The sequence below is a fragment of the Danio rerio genome, chromosome 15 (genome assembly GCF_049306965.1).
Source record: "Danio rerio strain Tuebingen ecotype United States chromosome 15, GRCz12tu, whole genome shotgun sequence".
NCBI classification, from domain to species: Eukaryota; Metazoa; Chordata; class Actinopteri; order Cypriniformes; family Danionidae; genus Danio; species Danio rerio.
In genome coordinates this window covers 36,534,742-36,554,296 of record NC_133190.1, presented here as the reverse complement: position 1 = coordinate 36,554,296, position 19,555 = coordinate 36,534,742, and the positions used below count along the sequence as shown (strand labels likewise).

General features: G+C 36.4%; 1 protein-coding gene across 16 annotated transcripts in view; it reads left to right on the top strand.

The window, feature by feature from the left end:
• The first annotated feature begins 2,973 nt into the window (after positions 1–2,973).
• Positions 2,974–19,555, top strand: part of mag (myelin associated glycoprotein) — a 45,031-nt gene continuing 28,449 nt past the window's right edge. For 12 of the 16 annotated variants that reach the window (XM_073922999.1, XM_073922996.1, XM_073922990.1 and 9 more), the window contains exon 1: positions 2,974–3,015. The gene's annotated coding sequence lies outside the window, so the exon portion shown is untranslated. Of the gene's footprint in view, positions 3,016–10,017; positions 10,083–19,555 lie in introns of all 16 variants that reach the window. The other 4 variants (XM_073922991.1, XM_068213535.1, XM_073922992.1 and 1 more) reach the window with 1 other exon arrangement.

Sequence of the window (19,555 nt, the reverse complement as noted above, 5' to 3'; positions counted from 1 at the left end):
CATGAAAAACATCCTGGTTATTGCACAAGACTCTATTTTTGGAATTAGCGCTTTATTTATTTTATGATAATTTTATAATAACTTTTTATGTAAATATACTACAAGTCAATTACACTCTGACATCTGTGATAAAAGATTCAAATCAACTCTAAAATTTCATAAATATTATTCGCTATAATGCACAAGCTTTGTTTTTACAGATATGCTTTTGTTTATTTTAAATTAGGAATCCATATTTTAATTAGGTCGAATACACTAAACACATGTGGTTGAATATGACATCTGGGTATAGGCCCACTGGTGCATCCAAAATTGCACACTGTGTTATACATTTCAACCTGAACCCATATTGAAAACCAATTAAAAAGTATGTTCTGTCTACCTTTTTCCTATGACCCAAAGCTGTGCACCAATTATGGGAGTAACTTTTACTAAACTGTAAATAAACTTTGAAGCAAAAAAACTGTATGCAATGAGATGGCATTATTCTACGGTGGCCAGGAAAGCTCAAATGTGCTGCAAGTCAGGAAAACAAATGCAAATAGAAAAACACTAACAAACTGCGAAAACATCTTCATCAATTTGACAACACATCTGAGAGGTGAGTGTTTTTGTTTCTGTATTTGCACGAGTTATCTGTTGGGCCTACACCACCCACTCGCTCCGAACTGGGATCAAACTGGCAATTTTATTGGATTTTTTTAACTAGGAGGGCAAAGACCATGGACTTAAGGGTTACACATGTTGTGAAAAAATTAACCTTGTGTCATTACAAACCTCTGAGACCCTTGTTTGTATTTGAAACACAAATTGAGATATTTTAGGTGAGATCTCGCATCACATCAAGAAGGTCGCTGGTTTGAGCCTCGACTGGGTCAGTTGGCATTTCTGTGTGGAGTTTACACGTTCTCCCTGTGTTCGAGTGGGTTTCCTCCGGGTGCTCTGGTTTCCTCCATAAGTCCCCCATCAAAGTTCCTGAATACAAAGAAAGTCATGGCGCTCCAGGATTGGCCAGCCCAGTCACCAGACATGAATATTATTGAGCAACTCTGGGGAAAGATCAAGGAGGAGGCATTGAAGATGAATCCAGAGAATCTCGATAAACTCTGGGAGTCCTGCAAGAATGCGTTCTTTGCCATTTCAGATGACTTTATTAATAAACTATTAGACTCATTACAGAGATGTATTGATGCAGTCCTCCAAGCTCATGGGAGTCAAACACAATATCAACTCTTTTTCCACGGCACCATGACTTTATATTCTATACTGTACATTATTTCTATCAAGTTAAAAGAGTTTTGTCGAAGCAAAGTCAGACCTTACTGTCCTAATTAAATAATCAACAATCAAGTCATGACCATATTTTGTGGTAAAATAAGCGTAATCTTGAGGCCTTTGCCTGTCAGATAAGCCACTTCTGATACCAACTGATGAACTAAAAGTCAAGTTATTATTTGTTGTTCTTAAAACTAAGATAGGTGGCAAGACTTTTATCAGATAGTGTAGTAGCTTAACAATATTTATATAGATCAACTGAAGTCTTGCTTTCTGTTTTGAGGATCTGTTCTGGTACCTTTCTGGAAGCTTGCTGTCTATAGAGGATGAGGAAGCTGTCAGATTTCATCCAAAACTTCTTAGTAATTCAAAGACGAACAAAGGTCTCTGAGGTTTGGAATGTCATGAGGGTGAGTAATTAATACCAAAATTGTTATTTTTACGTGAACTAACCCTTTAACTTGCTGCTTGTTTTGAGCTCTTTAAGCCACCGTATTATTCTCCTCAAATCTCAACCATTAAATATTAAAACGAAAGTTATTACAATTCATTTTTAGCTCTTCACGAGTAACCCCAAAAACTTGAGATGAATATTTCCTCAACAATATCACAGACATGTTAAATATGCACGTTATACAAATAGAAAATAATCTGGACAAACCTGGTAGTAGCAGGACTCGCGTACTGCTTTTGAAAACGTTGATTTCAGACAGGATTATCCTTCATGGCATAAATAAGCATGATGTGTAATGTTTTATACAGCTGAAGTCAGATTTATTAGCCCCTCTGTTCATTTTTTCCCCCAAAATTTCTATTTAACGGAGAGAAGATTTTTCAACACATTTCTAAACATAATATTTTTAATATCCCATTTCTAATAACTGATTTATTTTATCTTTGCCATGATGACAGAAAATAATATTTTACTAGATATTGTTTTACGGTAATTAGTCAAGTTATTGTATAATGATGGTTTGTTCTGTAGACTATCGAACAATATGTGGCTTAAAGGGGCTAGTAATATTGACCTTAAAATAGTATTTAAAAAATTAAAAAGTGTTTTTTCTAGCTGAAATAAAACAAATAAGACTTTCTCCAGAAGAAAAAAATATTATCAGACATTCTGTGAAAATTTCCTTGCTCTGCTAAACATCATTTGGGAAATATTTAAAAAAGAAAAAAAATCAAAAGGGGGTTAATAATTCTGATTTCAACTGTATATGCCAATGACATGTAATGCCAATGTACCATCACATTTAAACATGCGAATAGTCCCAAATATTCCAGTTTCATGTGTCAGACTGCAAATTTGCTTAATCAAATTTCGTTAAAGGGCTTTTGGCGCAGATCATGCTCCATTATCATTGTATTTGTGATGATTGCTCCACTATTCTTCTGAATTTCATGTTTTTGTTTTTGTGGAACCAATTCTGTATTGTTTTCATCCTTGGCGTGAACAGGCCTTTATCACAATTGCGGTGATTCAGTTTGCAGCAGTGATGTTTTTCCCTTTTGTAGAAGCAAAGCATTACTAATCAGGGTGCTAATGTAAAACCACAAAAACAATCATGTGTCAGTGGCACATGCCACCAGATAGTGAGGGGCGGCAGAGAGAGAGAGAGAGAGAGAGAGATGGAGATGCAGGGTGGGAGGGATTGAGATGCAATAGGAAAAGAGACTGGCATCGCTCTTGAGTTCAGCCTTCTGTCTGCCTGTTTACGGTGAAGACCGTCTAATAAGGTAAGTCTGATATTTTTTAAGCCAGCCACAAAACTTGATACGACAACCCACACAGTACTTTAAAACAGGAGATGTCATAATGATTATTTGGCCTGTCACAATTTAATTTAAGAGAAAAGGTCTGGATTTACTATTTATTTTTCAATATAAATAACTATATTTACATAATACAGGGCTTTGTGGAAGTAGTTTATTATTCTATTAATTTTATTACATTTTCTTGTGGTTAAATTGTTATTTATTCATGCAAGAGCTGCTCAAGTTGGTCATTGTTGCATTACAGTATATCAGAGCATCAAATGAACAAACAGTGCAAAGAGTAAATGACAATTTATTAACCAAAAGACAAGTGACATGCTTAATCTTGTATCCCATCTAGTGAAATACTAATGTCTAATGTTTTTTTGCTCATGCAAGTCGAGTCAAAATGGTTTTATCTCTTGAGTAGGATCATAATGTTGGCCAATTTTTCTCTCGGCTTTATGCCAGTGAATCAAACCCCACTGTGGATGAATGTCCAATAGTTTTTGCAAATGTGCTGTCATCTGGCATTTGCACAAGTGCACAGTATTAACTGTATGACCTCTTATTCTCAGTGCCAGCTGCTTCTTGCACTTTCCAGTTATTGTGCATGTTTGTGAACTTTGGTTTAAATTATGAAACTGTATCTCATGCGTGATTATTTAGAAATCTGTGGCTCAAAATATTTGTCCAACATAATCACCCACCTAAAATGTTATTGTAGTATACTTTTAAATGCATTTGTTCCCTCCTCAAATATAACAATGTGTCCTGTGTAACTAAAATGTCATGCAGTGTAACATTAGTTTATATACCAAAAATCTTGTAAGGCATATTTATAATAATAAGAATTTAAAAATGTTTTAAAATTTAGTTTTCACCAAAATATTGAAATATTTAAACATTCAGACATTAGGATGTAATGTGTTCTCTATAAAGTTGGTTTTATAAAGTTAAATTTATGCAGACACCACAATGTGATAAAAACAATCAGGAAAAAGACGTCTGTTAGGGTTTCAAATGATAAAATTGAAGGCCATTCTATTTAAGATGAAGTGTTGTGACACTACTTGGTCACTAACATCAAAACGAACTTCATACTTGCACTAAAAATCAGACCCTTTGGCTAAAATTGACTCTTTCAATGGCAGATTTTAGTTTTTATCCCAAGCAGTTATTTGAATTAGCAAATTTTCATTGACCAAATATGCCTTGGATTCACTTTATGTTTATCTATAATGCACTTCATAAAAAAATTAAATGGAATAATGTTATAAAATCCATCTATTCCCATTCATTTTACCCCACTCTTGGATGTTAGCGTGCTCTGTTTATCTTTATAAAGTCTCTCAAACAAGCTTGGATAAGGTTCGGATTACGACTTGGCAGTCAATATTTCCTTCTGTGGATTTTCTCAGTTGATTTCTGTGAATATATTCAATCACCGAGAGTATGCATCGTCATCTTCCACCCGTGTGGCTTGTTTTAGGCCTTTCTTTCAGACAGGAGTCATTAATTGGCGTCAGAGTCACCCTGTTCCATGACTCCTCGTGTCCCATTCACTTCTACCTTTGCGTTGTGCCACAAACCATCTATACTGTCTGTCTTTGCAAAGACAATGGGAGGACAATGGTTCCCTTTTCTTTTGGTCCAGTGCTGAGCGCCCTCACCCCATATCTACAGGACGGCAACTCTGACCTCATGGCCTGAAGCAGTGTGTATGTGTTGCTGGTATAGTGTGATCATAGATGCAGCAGGAATGGGGAAAAGCCTGACTCATGTGGGTGTAACTGAGGCAAGGTCAGTGCGATCAGTGGATAATTGTTCTGCTGTACGCGGATTGGTCAATACAGCTTTCTAGTTGTGTTTGGTATTGAGTTTTATGGTTGACTAATATTGCTGTGTATTCTATTTAAATTATATTGTATATGTTTATAAGTTTAGCTAATTATTGCAGTTAATTAAACGAATTATCGTGCGTTTAAATAAATAAATGTAAACATATTGAATGTTAATAAAATGCATAAATAACTTTAGTTTTGATTTATACACTAAAGGCTAAGAGCAGTTACTACACATTTGGTCAGCCTTGAGTTGGGCCTAAATTGGGCTTTGTGACATCTGTTCTGTTTTGTGAAAAAGTCGTCTTGCTCAACTTTGTTCTGTTTCAGAGAAAGAAAAAACACTAATCTACACACAACATGTCAGACTGATGATTCATTTTCGATCCAGTTTAAATGTTGACTAAAATGGTGAGATTTATTTATTGTTTATTTATTTACAAATAAATACACGACTCGTCAATCAATTTGAATCATTGTTTTTCACAGATTTTCAGGTTAACAAACTAGAATATAACAACTTTGTGATTTTTTATTAAGAAAGTATATTTTTTTTCATTCATTTATTCATTCATTCATTCATTTTCCTTCAGCTTAGTCTCAGATATATTAAAGGTCTGCCACAGCGGAATGAACCACCTACTATTCCAGCTAGGGATGCTCAGATTAAGATTTTTGCAGCCGAGACCGAGTACCAATTCTGAGGCTTTCAGCTTTATAATGCATAAAGCACATTTTTCAAGTAAGACACTTAAGTGGAGATATCTCCTTTCCTAAGAGAATAAATGAAGGATGTGGCACATAACTCATTAAACATGTCTCGTATAACCATTTAGTGTGAACATGCCATGGTCAGAAGCAGCTTTACAGAAAGTAATAGATAAAACAAATCCAAAAAATGGTAAAAAAAAATCACTAACAAAGCAATTTGGAAACATTGCAAATGATGGAAGAAGAATTCAACATGTCTCAATGAAGCTTGTAGCGCATATTTGATGCATAAAAAGTTAGAATCGAAATCTATAAATCCATTACTTCTTTACTAACAGGAAATAGGTCCATAAACTGCTAATTATTGCAATAAGTATATTACAATAATTCATATTATTAAATATTCAAGTTAAAATGTATTTATTTTTGTTTGTTTTTCCCCCCTAATATTTCCAGCTAGGTTTTAATGAAATTTCTGTACTTGTATGTCCTCTGCCTGTAATATTGTAAACAAACACTTGTTGTCGGTTCATGAGATCGGACAGATTATTAAGTATCGATCGAGTCATGAAATGTGATTATCGGCCGATACCGATCTCTGGCCAATCGACTGGAGCATCCCTAATTCCAGCATATGTTTTACACAGTAGATGCCTTTCCAGCCTTAACCCAGCACTGGGAAACACCCATACACATTCACACTGATACACTACGGCAAATTTAGTTAACCCAATCACTTTTATAGCCCTTGGACTCTGGGGGAAACCAGAGCACCCGGAGGAAACCCACACGAACACGGGGAGAACATGCAAACTCCACACTTTTTGCTGTGAGGCAACACTGCTAACTACCAAGCCACCGTGCCGCCCCAAGTATATATTTTGGTTTAAATATATTTGATTTAAATTAATACTTGTGATGCAGCACATTCTTTTGTGATGACTTTTATCATCATCAGCCCACTCTTCATTGTGTCACACGATCCTTCAGTAATTATTTTAAATTGTAGATTTGCTGCTCTCTTATGATCAGCTATTATTGGTGCTTATGATTGATGTCCTTATTATCAATGTTTATGTATCATATTTTATGGAAACCGTTATACGTCTACTTTTCTGGATTCGTTGATAAACAAACACAAAATCAGTTGTCATTCATTCATTTTCTTTTGGCTTAGTCCCTTTATTCATTAGGGGTTGCCACAGCACAATGAACCACCAACTTATCCAGGATGTTTTACACAGTGGATGCTCTTTCAGCTGCAACCCAGTCCTGAGAAACCCCCATACAGACTTATTCACACACATGTACTACGGCCAATTTAGCTTATTCAATTCACCTATAGTGCATGTCTTTGGACTGTGGGGAAAACAGAGCACCCGTAGGAAAGCCATACAGAGAGAACATGCAAACTCCACACAGAAATGCCAACTGACCCAGCCGGGACTCAAACCAGCAACCTTCTTGCTGTTGTTTGAAATGTAAAGAAATATTTCACAATGTTACTGATTCTAATATTTTTTTTGATCAGGTTATTTGGTTCATTTAATTAAAATATGAAATAGTATAATTTTTATTTAAATTAGTTGAAAACTGGACCTCTGGGTAACACTTTAAAAAAATGCTTCATTAATTAATTCAATTAATGATCTGTTAACGTTATTTAAGTTATGTGTGCATTAACTAATGTGAACAAGTACAACTTTGGATTTTAAAAATGCATTAGTAAATGTTGAACTATGATTAATAAATGCTTCACAAGATTATTCATAATTAAAGTTAGTAAACACATGAACTAACATTAACTAATGGACCATTGTTGTAAAGTGCCACTGACCTATGTATTAGATAAAGGATTATGCTTGCTTCATTTAGTAATATTTAACTTTTTAGTTTAAAAAGTACTATGTTTTGACCATCTGTGTGCACTGTTTGTGTGTAATGTGACAACACAGCCTCCCGTACACTAGTGCTTAATTATGACTGTAACATCCATGAGAGAAAGCAGTGAAACGGCAAGAGTGAATGGGTGATTGTTGTGATTTTTAAGACAATTAGCTGTGCGCATCGACTTCCCTGTGTAGTGCGGTGTCAGGCTCCAGCCTGGTCGTCCTGTTCTCTTCCCGGGACGGCCCAAACAATAGCCACTATGTACAGAAGCACAAGGGACAGGAGTGTGTGTAGTGTAGTGTAGTGTTTGTTGAACATTTACGTCTATGCTGATTGACTTATTTCTCTGCTGTAGAGTGTTGTAACTGGAATTACTGGAACAGTATGTTTTCTTCAAGACGATGTTTACTTCACTTTAAGTTTGGAAATGACAACTCAGACGAGCTTAAATGTCTTTCAGTTTGTCTCACTCAAAAAATTACATTTGCTGCTTGTTCAAACTACTTATTTAATGTGGATCAAACCAACATAACTCTCAAATATAATTGTTCTATATTTAATTCACTTAAAATTATAAAAACTATTTAAAACTGATTAAGCTTTCGATTTTTGTTTCAACAACTTAAAGGAATTGTGTGAATCCCTGCATATTTTACAGTGCAGTATATAGTGTCACCATAGAAGACACAGAGTGTTTAGATCATGGGTGCCCAAACTAGATCCTGGAGAGCCAGTGTCATGCAGACTTTAGCACCAACTTGCCTCAACACACCTGCAAGAATGTTTCTCTAAAGCCTTGATTAGCTAGTCTGATTGGGTTAGACCTAAACTTTGCAGGCCACCGGCCCTCCAAGTTTGGAGTTTGGGTACTCCTGGTTTAGATGTTACTTCATGGCATTGTTTTCAACATTTTGTTAATATGCAGTGGCATATTGATACATGCATTCCTAAATGGTTTCAAATGGGTGTTTTCACACAAAAAGCATAATAGAAGCATTTTGAGTTCCTTAAAAACCCTTGCAGTAAACTGTTGATAAAGGAACTGTGTAAGTATAAAGTGTAAGTAAAAAGTTGAATATTATAAAGAACCTTTTATCTCTTTTTTCACTATACAGAACTTTTGGTCAATAGAAAACTTATATGTATGTGGAAGCTTCTTAATGGAATCAGAAGAAACTTTATATTTAAGAGTGTAGAATTCTCATAAACTTTGTGACTACACATTTTCAAATAATCAAGATTTCTGTTCCATGCTTCAATGAAGAATTAACTTTTGTTGTTGTTTTTAAAGCATAGTAGCTTCAAATGCAGTCAAACCAAAAACCAACAGTTCATATTAAACTCACTCTACAGGAATATATTTGATTATTATTGAGTAAAAACAGGTAATAATTTAGTAATATTTTAGTTAAAATAAATGATGGACAGTTAATGAAGCTCATTTTATTACGGTACTGCAAATTTTCTCCAAGTTAGGACTTCACAAGTCATTTAAAACCCCTAGAAGCCAGTGTGTTTATTAGAAAACTAAAATGAGATTTCAGATTCAATGAGCTATCTTTAAAGATCTTATCAAGAACCAAAATGTTCTTTAAATCATTTTTAAAAAATTGACATTAATAAATAAATGGATATTTTAAGAGCCGCCCATTTATAGATTCTTTTGAAATGCTTTTTTCTAAAGTGTAATTTTGAAAACTGTTTTGGGACTTTTTTAAAAAGTGCATTTTATTTTCTTATTTGCGTTTTTCTATAATTTAAAGTGGTCAAAAATGGTCTATTCCTAGTGACATACTGTTAAAAAATAAAGGGTTGAGATTGATGGTTCCATGAAGAGCCTTAAATATTCATTGAACCTTTTTTATATTAAACATTCTTAACAACGTAAAGATTCATTTAGATCATTAAAATGTTGTTCACATTAAGAAAAAAAAAGTTTATTTTAAGAAATGTGCACTCAAAGTTTCAATGAGGAACCAAAAGTTTATTATATATATGTAGCATCACTAATAAACAAAAAAGTGGTTTCTATAAAATGTTGCATTGAATAGGTCTTAAAATAATCTTTTTGTTAGTGTGCGTAGCATTGTAAATAATCGAAAGATTCTTTTTTTTCGTTGCAACCCAGAGAACAAAATTCTGAAAACGAAGCTCTATATACATTTCTGGAGAGTGCCAAATACATCGCAGGAGCTACGTTTTTGAGGCCGCTGTGTACGCTTTTTGAGATCTCAAATTTCTCGCACAAGTGCCATTCGCGCCTGCTCTTCTCACGTAAATCCACTAGAGGCCGCTGTCGACTGACCGATCAATCGATCGACTGAAACTCCTTCCTAAAACCCAACAATAGTTTTAGTAAAGCAATCCAGAAAAAGAAAAGCCCTCGCCTGATTTTTACCACGTTTTCCGATTTGAACACATTTTCACCCTGTTATTTACTTATCTATCGGCTTCTGTTTTTGCCTTACCTGCTTTCTGGAACTATTCTTCGCTGGACTCAAACCTCGTCATCGTGGTCAACTTCTCTCCGCGTCTCAAGTCCGCCAACAAACACATCAAGCTACCGGACAAACTGGTAACAGCAGGAAAGCCGTTCATACAGAGGTAAGCGGTCAGCTTTTAAGCGTGAAAAGGAATGGCGTCATAACACCCCATAGCGTTCGTTTTACAGACGAAATGCAGCCGTACGTACTTCTGGCTACATAATTTGCGATCTCCAGAAATGTATATAGGGGTACATTTTCAGAATGAGCCTGTGCTGTTTTCTTTTGACTAAAAAAACCTTTTGTTGAAACGAAAAGGTGCCATGAATGTCAACAAATACTCTTGGAACGATTAATGCCAATAGAGTACCATTTACCTAAGCTAATAAAAGCCAATGCCCTCTCATGGAAATTTGATTTAATGACTAGTATGTATTAATTAGCACAATTTAACTTGCACATTTTAGTACAATTTGCTCGTCTCCCAATCAGGTTTAGAGGTGGGGTTTGGGGGCACACCTCATTTTAAAAATCACATCTATTCATATGAACAAAATTGCTTGACGTTATATGAATTAGCCACTTTTCCGACATAAAAAAGCAGAAATATTCTTGATAAAAATTAGTGGGTCCTCTAACATAATGAGCGTCAAAGAACTACTGAGAGATCTTTATTATTTTTACTGTCCCGCAACACTGCCGTCTGTGTGGCTGTCTAATGAAAATGCTTGCATTCCTCTTGTGTCATCCAGTGTAAATGATGCATACTAGTGTGCGGAGGACTCTTGATTCTTGCACTGACCTAGGCTCTGAGCGCTGCCACATCCCTGTGCTCTGGGCCAGGAGAAACAGTGCTGTGCATTGTGGGTCGAGCAGAGAGGGTGTCAGTTTATGAATGGGCCGAGTGGATGGAACAATGCTCCCCGCTCTGAGCCCCTGACATTTTCATATAGAACGGTGGAGTTGAAAGGAGCCCACCTCCTCCTCCTCCTCGTCCTCCTCCTCCCCCGTCCGGCCCACCCCGCCTGGTACAGAAGGTGGCAAGAGAGGCCTCCATCCCATCAGCATGCGTGCATGTCATTGTGAATGTTTGTCATGCTATGGTTTTCCTCTGCTGATTAATGCTTGATTTGAGCTGTGGACGTTTGGAAGCGTTTGACTGGTGAGTCTTAATGCGTTTTTTAATTTTTAATGCCACGTTCATGGTTATGCATTATGTTAAGGGGTTATTTTTATATAACTTGTCTTGCTGCTCTGATAAGTTGACAGAGATGCATGAAACTTGACACACGAATCAAGGCTTGATTGTTGGCTGTTGTAAGTCATTGTTTTAATCATCCTGTTATGGCCAGGAAGTGTAATTGTATTAAAAAAGAATGCAAATATATTGTCGGAAGGATAAAGGATTTTGATGTAAAGAGATACTGAACAGAGGGAAACTGTTAGTTCAGTCATCCATGGTTTTGTGTCAAGCAGTGCCAGCATACTCCTGCCAAACACCTCAGTCACTCATTTGAATACCATAGTATGGCTTTATCACATCCCACTTTAGGTTAGTTATGGTAGTTTGCTCTCTCTTGTATTTCTAATCTAATCTAGATTTCTAATCTAATCTATCTAATTTAATAGTTCTGAGTCATATAGACTCTTTTAAACCATCCAGTGTTTATTTTGAGTCATTTAAGCTTCCATCTAAACCAAATAAACACTTGCATTAAATCAATATTTACTGTGTTTATTTTGCTAGTGCACATTGTTAGTCTTAAAGTGAACAATGGCTTAGTTGATTCACTGAAAAATACTTTATTTTGGTAATCTTTAATCAAATCTATCCATTCGCTTCCGCTCTGGAATGGCAATCTTCTTGCTTAGCCACGCCCCAACAAACATTGGTTTGCTGTGAGTGAATGATGAGAGGAGTGCACAAATCAACCCCGCCCCCACTCAATATTCTGTCTGTCTGTCTGTCTGTCTGTATGTATGTATGTATGTATGTATGTATGTATGTATGTATGTATGTCTGTCTGTCTGTCTGTCTGTCTGTCTGTCAGACAACCTAACAATTTGAATACATCGGGTATACAATCCGCTTGTTAAGTGTGACGTCACGCTTTTTTGAAATTGTAATAATAAACGTTTACAAAGCGATTTAGGGCTTTCGAAAATCCCGATTGCAGTATATATGTCCATGCCAAATATCCGATGGCCAGAAAGTAATTATTTTTTATAAATTGTTACATTTTTGGTATTTGTTATGCAGCAAGCCCAGAGATTGTTGTGTACACTATGATTCTATATAAAATTAACTTTAATGTGTGATAGGAATAAAACGTGATCATAAACGAATGATTTCTCCCCTCAAACGAGTGGCGGCTTGGACCCGGAAACAGTATTACATACGTCACAAACACGTCACCACTTAACAATGAGAACTAGCAACTTCATTATCACTCTAGCAGCTACCTAGAACTATAGAAACCAATAGAAGCTTCAAAAAAGTACCCTCGCAACTGTATAGAAGACACCCAAAAAAACATCCTCATCGAAAACCCTAGCAACTGTTACACAACCCCGTTTAAACACCCTACTGCACAAACTAGGTTACATTTTTAAAGTTACACTTATAAGCCATCTTTAACCCAACATTTGGACTTGTCTATGGGCTTGTCTATATTGTCTATGTATATTATCCAAATTTAAATTGAAGTAACCCAGCTGTATTTTTTTACAGGGTAGCAATCACCTGTATACCCTAGCAACCACCCAGTTGAACTATCTGTTTCAAACTTCACACTAGGATTTTTAAAATTAACATCAAATTAAGTTTTTTCTTAACTCTTTCAATTAGTTGAAAGATTGACATAAAACAGTGGTGTAATAAAATGAATTCAAATTACACAAAATAACTATTTTTACTTTTTTTTTAGTTGAGGGTAAAAATGTATTCATACAATACAAAAATAAACATTACAGTTTTCTTCTTTCTATTCCCACCCCAAGAACTGAACATCCAAAGCTTAACACAATAGTTAGAATCAAATATGGTAATTAGTGTCATGCATGTCGTGACATAACAGTGCTGATAGAAGAAAGACATTTTTTTATTACAAATAACAGGGGAAGAAAACTAAATAAAAGTACAAAAATTACATTAAAGACAAGAAACACCATGATACCAAGAGATATACAAATTATTTAACCACAGATGCTTTCAGATTTTTAAAATATGATAAAATAGGTTCCCAGTACATATAGAACTTGTCTATCAAACCCCTTGATGTGTATTTAATCTTTTCTAGTTTTAGAAAAGACATCACATCTTCAAACCAGGCTGTCACAGATGGGGGTTAAATAACTATTGAGGATATTTTACATGTCTAACGTAAATGTGTACGGTTACTTGAGTATATTTTTAGTGCTATGCTTTTACTTTACTATTTTCCATGTGATAAGTAGACTAATCAATCTTGTGATTCCCATCCAATCAATTGCATCACGCTGACCAGCCTCAAGACACAGCCACTGTATAAATGCACCAAACATGTACAGAGCAGAAGCATTAAAAGTGTCCGAGAAGATGCTAAAGGATTACATGCAATGAGGAAGAGACTGTTTCTCCAGCATGATGAATGATGCCTACATGATTACTGAAATCACCAAATGGCCTTAAACAGTACAGATTGTTGTTTTCACACACATTCACCAACTGCTTGTTTTCTATCAGGGCTGCACGAGCTTGGTTTGTAACTCCAAATGCTAGTCATTCATTAGTCAGGGTTCTGAAGTCTAAACATATTGTCACAGCTAGATTTTTGCCTCATTTTTTCACAGCGTAATGCTCACTACTCTTGGGTAGTGTACTTTTTGAGTAGTATTTACAAGAGATTCTTTTTGGAAAGTAATGTTGCTTTTACTGGAGTATATTTTTTCAGTACTCTTTCCACTTCTGCATAAGAATAAAATAAAGTAATGAGAATTAGCAAAGAGCAGTTCAGTCATGCATGGTTTTGTGTCGGGCAGTGCCAGCGCACTCCTGCCAAACACCTCAGTCACTCACTTGAACGACATTGTAGGGCTTTATCACATCCCACTTTAGGTTAGCAGCATCCTGGTGCCACTTTGGATCTGTTCCGGATTACTCATAAATGCTCTATGCTATAGAACAACAGCTTTTGTTGGTGCTGATAATTTTAGCAGAGTTGGGTAATGTTGCCTGCAATCTGTTACCAAGGTTGTCGTCCATTGCAAGTTGTTTAGGAAAAAAGCTAATCAGTAAGCTATAAAGCAGACGTTTTAAAGCGTTTTAATGGCAGTGACTCTAAATTTTAGTTTGTTGTACTTCATGTCTCAGAACCAAGAAGATTGTACACTGTAAAAACCACCCCAGACTCATTCTGAAAACTTACAGATATTCACATTTCAGGAGAGCGCCAATTATATCACAGGAGCTACTTTTTTTTTTTTTTTTGCAGTTTTTGTTTTTGAGAATCCACCAAAGGCCACTGGGTATGCTTTTTCAGATCTCAAATTTCTTTCGTGAGTGCCATTCGCACCTGCTGTTCTCTGTTAAATCCACCAGAGGCTGCTGTCGACTGACTGAAAGTCTGACTGACTGAGCCATCGACTGACCCACCGCCCTCCTTCCATAAACCCAACTAATAGAGTTTTAAATAGCACCAATTGACCAACAGTTGGGCAATCCAGAAAAAAAAAGCTCTCGTCAGATTTTTACCACATTTTCAGATTTTACCACATTCTCACCCTGTTATTTATTTGTTTACTTTATTTTTTGGCTCCTGTTTTTATCTTACCTGCTTTCTGGAACTGTTCTTCACCAGACTTGAATCCCGTCATCGTAGACAACTCCTCTCTGCATGTCAAATCCACCGACGTACATGGCGAGCTAACAAACTGGTTAACAGCTGGAAAGCTATTCATATAGAGGTAATCAGTCAGCTGGTAAGCGCGAAATGGTATGATGTCATACTGCCCCAGAACATTCATTTTAAAATGCAGCCGTACATACTTCTCACTACTTAATTTGCGATCTCCAGAAACGTATATAGGGCAACGTTTTCAGATTGAGCCTATGTTGTATAAAGCAGACGTTTTAAAGCGTTTTGATGGCAGTGACTCTGAATTTTAGTTTGTTGTAGTTTCATGCCTCATATAATCAGTGTTGTGTTCTAGTTACTGAAAATTAGTAACAAATTAAATTTACTAGTTACTTTATTCAAAAAGTAACTCAATCACTTTGTTGATTACTTCAGGGTGAATGAAAAATAAACTGTTGATCAGCTTCACAGTTTTAATTAACAAACAGTAATTTTAAATCAACAATTTATTTAAGTCAGACCAGCAGTACAAAAATGAAAACAAGAAAGATTTTTTTTTGCCATGAACAGACCCTCAAATGTTGTCTTTAGCTCTCCATGTTTGAATTTTCCTCATCCAAGTAGTTTTTTCCATTAGCCTGGACATGGTATCATACTAACAAGCTGCCTGAAAGCTGGTGACCCCACAGTAAAGACATGCTGCATGTTTTAAAAACATACCATGCAATGGCTTTGTCAATCTGGGGTCTATTCTACTATTTTCTCGAGTATATATAACCAATAGGTTACCATTGTAAATAATTATCAGGATTCAGTACATACTTTCAGTATCTCCTTTGCTTGAAATGAGCCAATCTAATCCTGAAATAAGCTACTCCAGACCAGGTTTGAACTAATGGCCCGTTTCCACTCAGTGGTACAGTACGGTACGGTACAATATGGGTCGGTACGGGTCAGCTCTATCAGGCTTGCGTTTCCACTGCTAAAGGGACATCAATGATACTGTTTTGGTGGGCATGGTGTTCGACAGAAAGTTTCAGTCGACGTCATTCTCACTCTAGGAAATGTCAAATTAAAGCTGTACCGGTTGTTCACATATCATATGAGAAACACTTCTCAAAAAACAGAGGCTTTATACACAAATACTTCTGTGTAAATGTTCATTACTAACCTTGGCTGTATTTAAAACATGGTGGTTCCTTTGTTTTCATTCTGGCTTGTTACACAAGCGAGTGACGGATCTCTGTAAACCAATAGCGTTCAGTTGCGTGTCTAGCTCCGCCTTTTGGTACCCTTTTGCTGTGCTAGGTATGAAAAGGGTACCCCAAAAGTGGTACAGAGAAAATGGCCATAAAAGCGTACAGAACCGTACCGTACCGTACCACTCAATGGAAACAGGCCAAAACAGGTCTGATGCTATGAAAACAACTTCAGTGTTTCCTGTAGGTTTTTTTCCAGCTGTGGTGGCAGACCTTTTACACAAATCTACTAACTACCTATGGCGTTATTTCAATGACAAATGGAGAAATGTTGTGAGCGCAGTATTACAAGTCGAGATCGCATTTACGTGCAATACGAATGTGCTTGCGTGCCGATTTCCTCTGTTCATGCACAAAACGTCTTGCATGCATTCAAATATACACTGCTCAAGCACAGATCTTCTTGTGCGCTCTCAAATAGACGCTGCTGAAATGCGATTTTGCGCGTTTTATGTAGTGAGTATGTCTCCAACATTTATCAGATTTTCTAGGAATATTTATGAATTTCTCCAATAGACCAACAGAGCGGCATTAATGCGTCCTGAAGTAAAGTGAAACGGCTATGAACTCCAGCAAGATAAAGTCATTATAAGCAGAGCCCTAGACCTTTATCTATAAATAAAGTATAATCATGTGTTCATCTTAACTGAAAGCTTTTGCTGGCCTCATGCATCATGCACCTGTCAGTCAGTCAGTCAGCACGTAACCTTAAAGCATTTAACAAATAACACATAGCACAATACGGTTACAGAAAAGTTTGCGCTGTTATTATTCACTTTCCTTTTGGTGCAATTAGAATCTGCTATTAAAAACATTAACAACAATGACTGAATGTTTTGAATGGGAAGCCGTAATGTAGCCGTGAAGGGATGCATTTTGGTGTGGCGCCCCACCATGGAAGAACCATGAACTATCAGATGAGTTATAAAGAATGAAACTATCCTGGACTGTGTTGCTTGCTTTTGATCGGCGTACATACTTGATTAAAAGGAGACACACCTACGGCACTTTGTCTTCTTAACGGTGGTTGGTTGGCATCTTTAAATCCCTCAATGCTTGTAATTGCTGTAAAGAAGAACATATAGGCTATAGACTGCATCCACAATTAAAAAATTTACCAAGTAATGGACAAACGCACCATATTGTAACAATAACAGAGTCTTAATATATATTTAAAAGGTAATGCATTACAGTATTAGCTGTCAAAAGTAACGGCGTTACAGTAACACATTACTAGTAACATGTTATTGCCCAACACTGCTCATAACCAAAGAAGACTAAACTGTACAAAATGTTGAGTTCCACACAATCGATTTGTGTTAGAACAACATCAAGGAATTAAATTTACTTATGTAGCTTTTACAAATTTAAGTAGATGGAAAGTAAAACAATCAAGTTGTCCTCCCTCCCCCCACGAAAAATAACCCACAATATTGTGTTGTTTCCACTCATTTTAAATAAGTAGTGTGAACAAACAGCAAACTTCATTTGTTGAGTGTAGTAATCTATTTCATGTAGTCTTAAATACTCTCTGTCCTGAACAGATTTCTGAGTAGCGGTTTTCTTTGGGACTGAAGTGTTACAATACAGAGTAAAATGCATTGGAAATTTGGCACTGAGATTCACAAAAATGAGCAGCGGATTAGCATGGATTCTCCTCTTGGAGTGTGGGACGGGCCTTGCCTTTGTAAATTGGACACGGGCCTCTGTTTTCACAGTCTGAAACGTGGACAGGAAGCTGCTATGTAGTGAAGGTAGACTACTGAGACTGCCATCTGCCCCTGTGGACTGTATAGCAAGCTGAGGAATAATTCAGCCTGCAAAACACAATTGTTTGGTTCAATATATGATAGGAGTATATTTTATATGTTATTAGAACACTTTAGTTTAGGTCACAATTCACGGTATTAACAAATCATTAACTAACAGTTCTAGCTTAATTTTAGTTTAGCTTAAGTTTAGGTTTTGAGTAGGATTAGGGATAAGACCATATGCCATAACTGCTAATGAACAGTTAATGTCTTAATCAGGGGTACCTAAACTTTTTCGTATGAAGGGCCAAAAACCAAATATCATCGAGAGCTGTGGGCCAAAGATAAATATACCAAACTATTTTACAATAAAGTTGCCATGGGTATTTTCCTAATTTATTTCATAATATTTAAAAACTCATAGAAAACATTAATTTAAATCATATTAATAATGCAGTAAGACTTTTTAAATGATAACTTATTGCAATTAAAACATAAACCATCACATTTATAACACACTGGAGTGAAATGCTGGATACACTAGTCAAGCGGAATCTTTGCCTTGATTCCCTCACCCAAGTCTCTGCATTGTCCTTTATCCGTCATGTGTCAATATGTACATTTTAAACTAAATTCCAGCATTTATATTGAAACATTTGATTTCAGTTAGCCTTTTTTTGTAGCTTAAAGGTGTGGTCAAGAGTATATTTTTAAGGCTTGATTGTGTTTATAAGATGCAACGCTATGTGTGCTCATGCTTTACTTGTAGAAAATCATGTTATTATTTCATATATCTTTCTTTGATTATATACAGCTACTCTGCTAACATGAAAACAACTGTCATATTTCCTAGTTTCTCCAAAAGCCCACCCCTCAAAAGGCTCTGATTGGTCAGCTAACATATTGTGCTGTGATTCAAAGATCGACTCCGCGTCATCAGGAAGTGTCTCTGCTATAACAATACAGTGCACCCTTTGCTGTGCAGGGTGTATGTTCGTAACCTTAAGGGTTTATGACATAATTGAGGTCTGTGCACACCGAGACATTTTTTGCTTGCGTTTCCATCGACATTTAAAGCCTCGTTACTAAATATAGGGCGTCAATGTGATTGTGCACACCAACGGGCAAAACTCCAGGCGCAAAAGCGTCATTAAAAAAAAACGCCTCATGCTCGTTTTTTTTTCTTGTTGTGACGCGCCACGTTAAAACTTTCTCCACCAATCAGATTGGCACTTTTGTTCACGTGTATGGAGCTGCTGAAGTAACTGTAAACAGCACCTGGAGGGGCTCAAGTGCAAAACTGTCAATGCGAGCGGACATTGAAGAAGATGCCCAGAGGCGATATAAACGTGGAGCTGCTTATTGCTCTCTGAGAAAAAATCATTTCTTCATCGCTAGAGCTGAAGCTGCTACTACTTGAACCATCCATGCTTGTTCGAGTCACCAGTAACTTTAACAAAAAGCGTGTGAACTTCCTCTCTTCCTCTTCTTCTGTGTTATAAGCGAGGTGTCAGAAACTTAAAGTTGTGTAGCACCATCTAACGTCAAGGAGTGATTTTGCATATTCTTCTGCTTGACACCAGTAAAAATTTATTGGGTTTGAATCTGGAAAAACATCTCGTAAAACGCTGATGATAAACGTAAACGAAAAGCATCCAGGTGTGTACGAGCCTTTAACCCGGATATATTCTTTTGTAGTCTCCAAACTTCATTCGCAGTAGGCTTTGCTAAGCTAACTCTGTAAAAGCC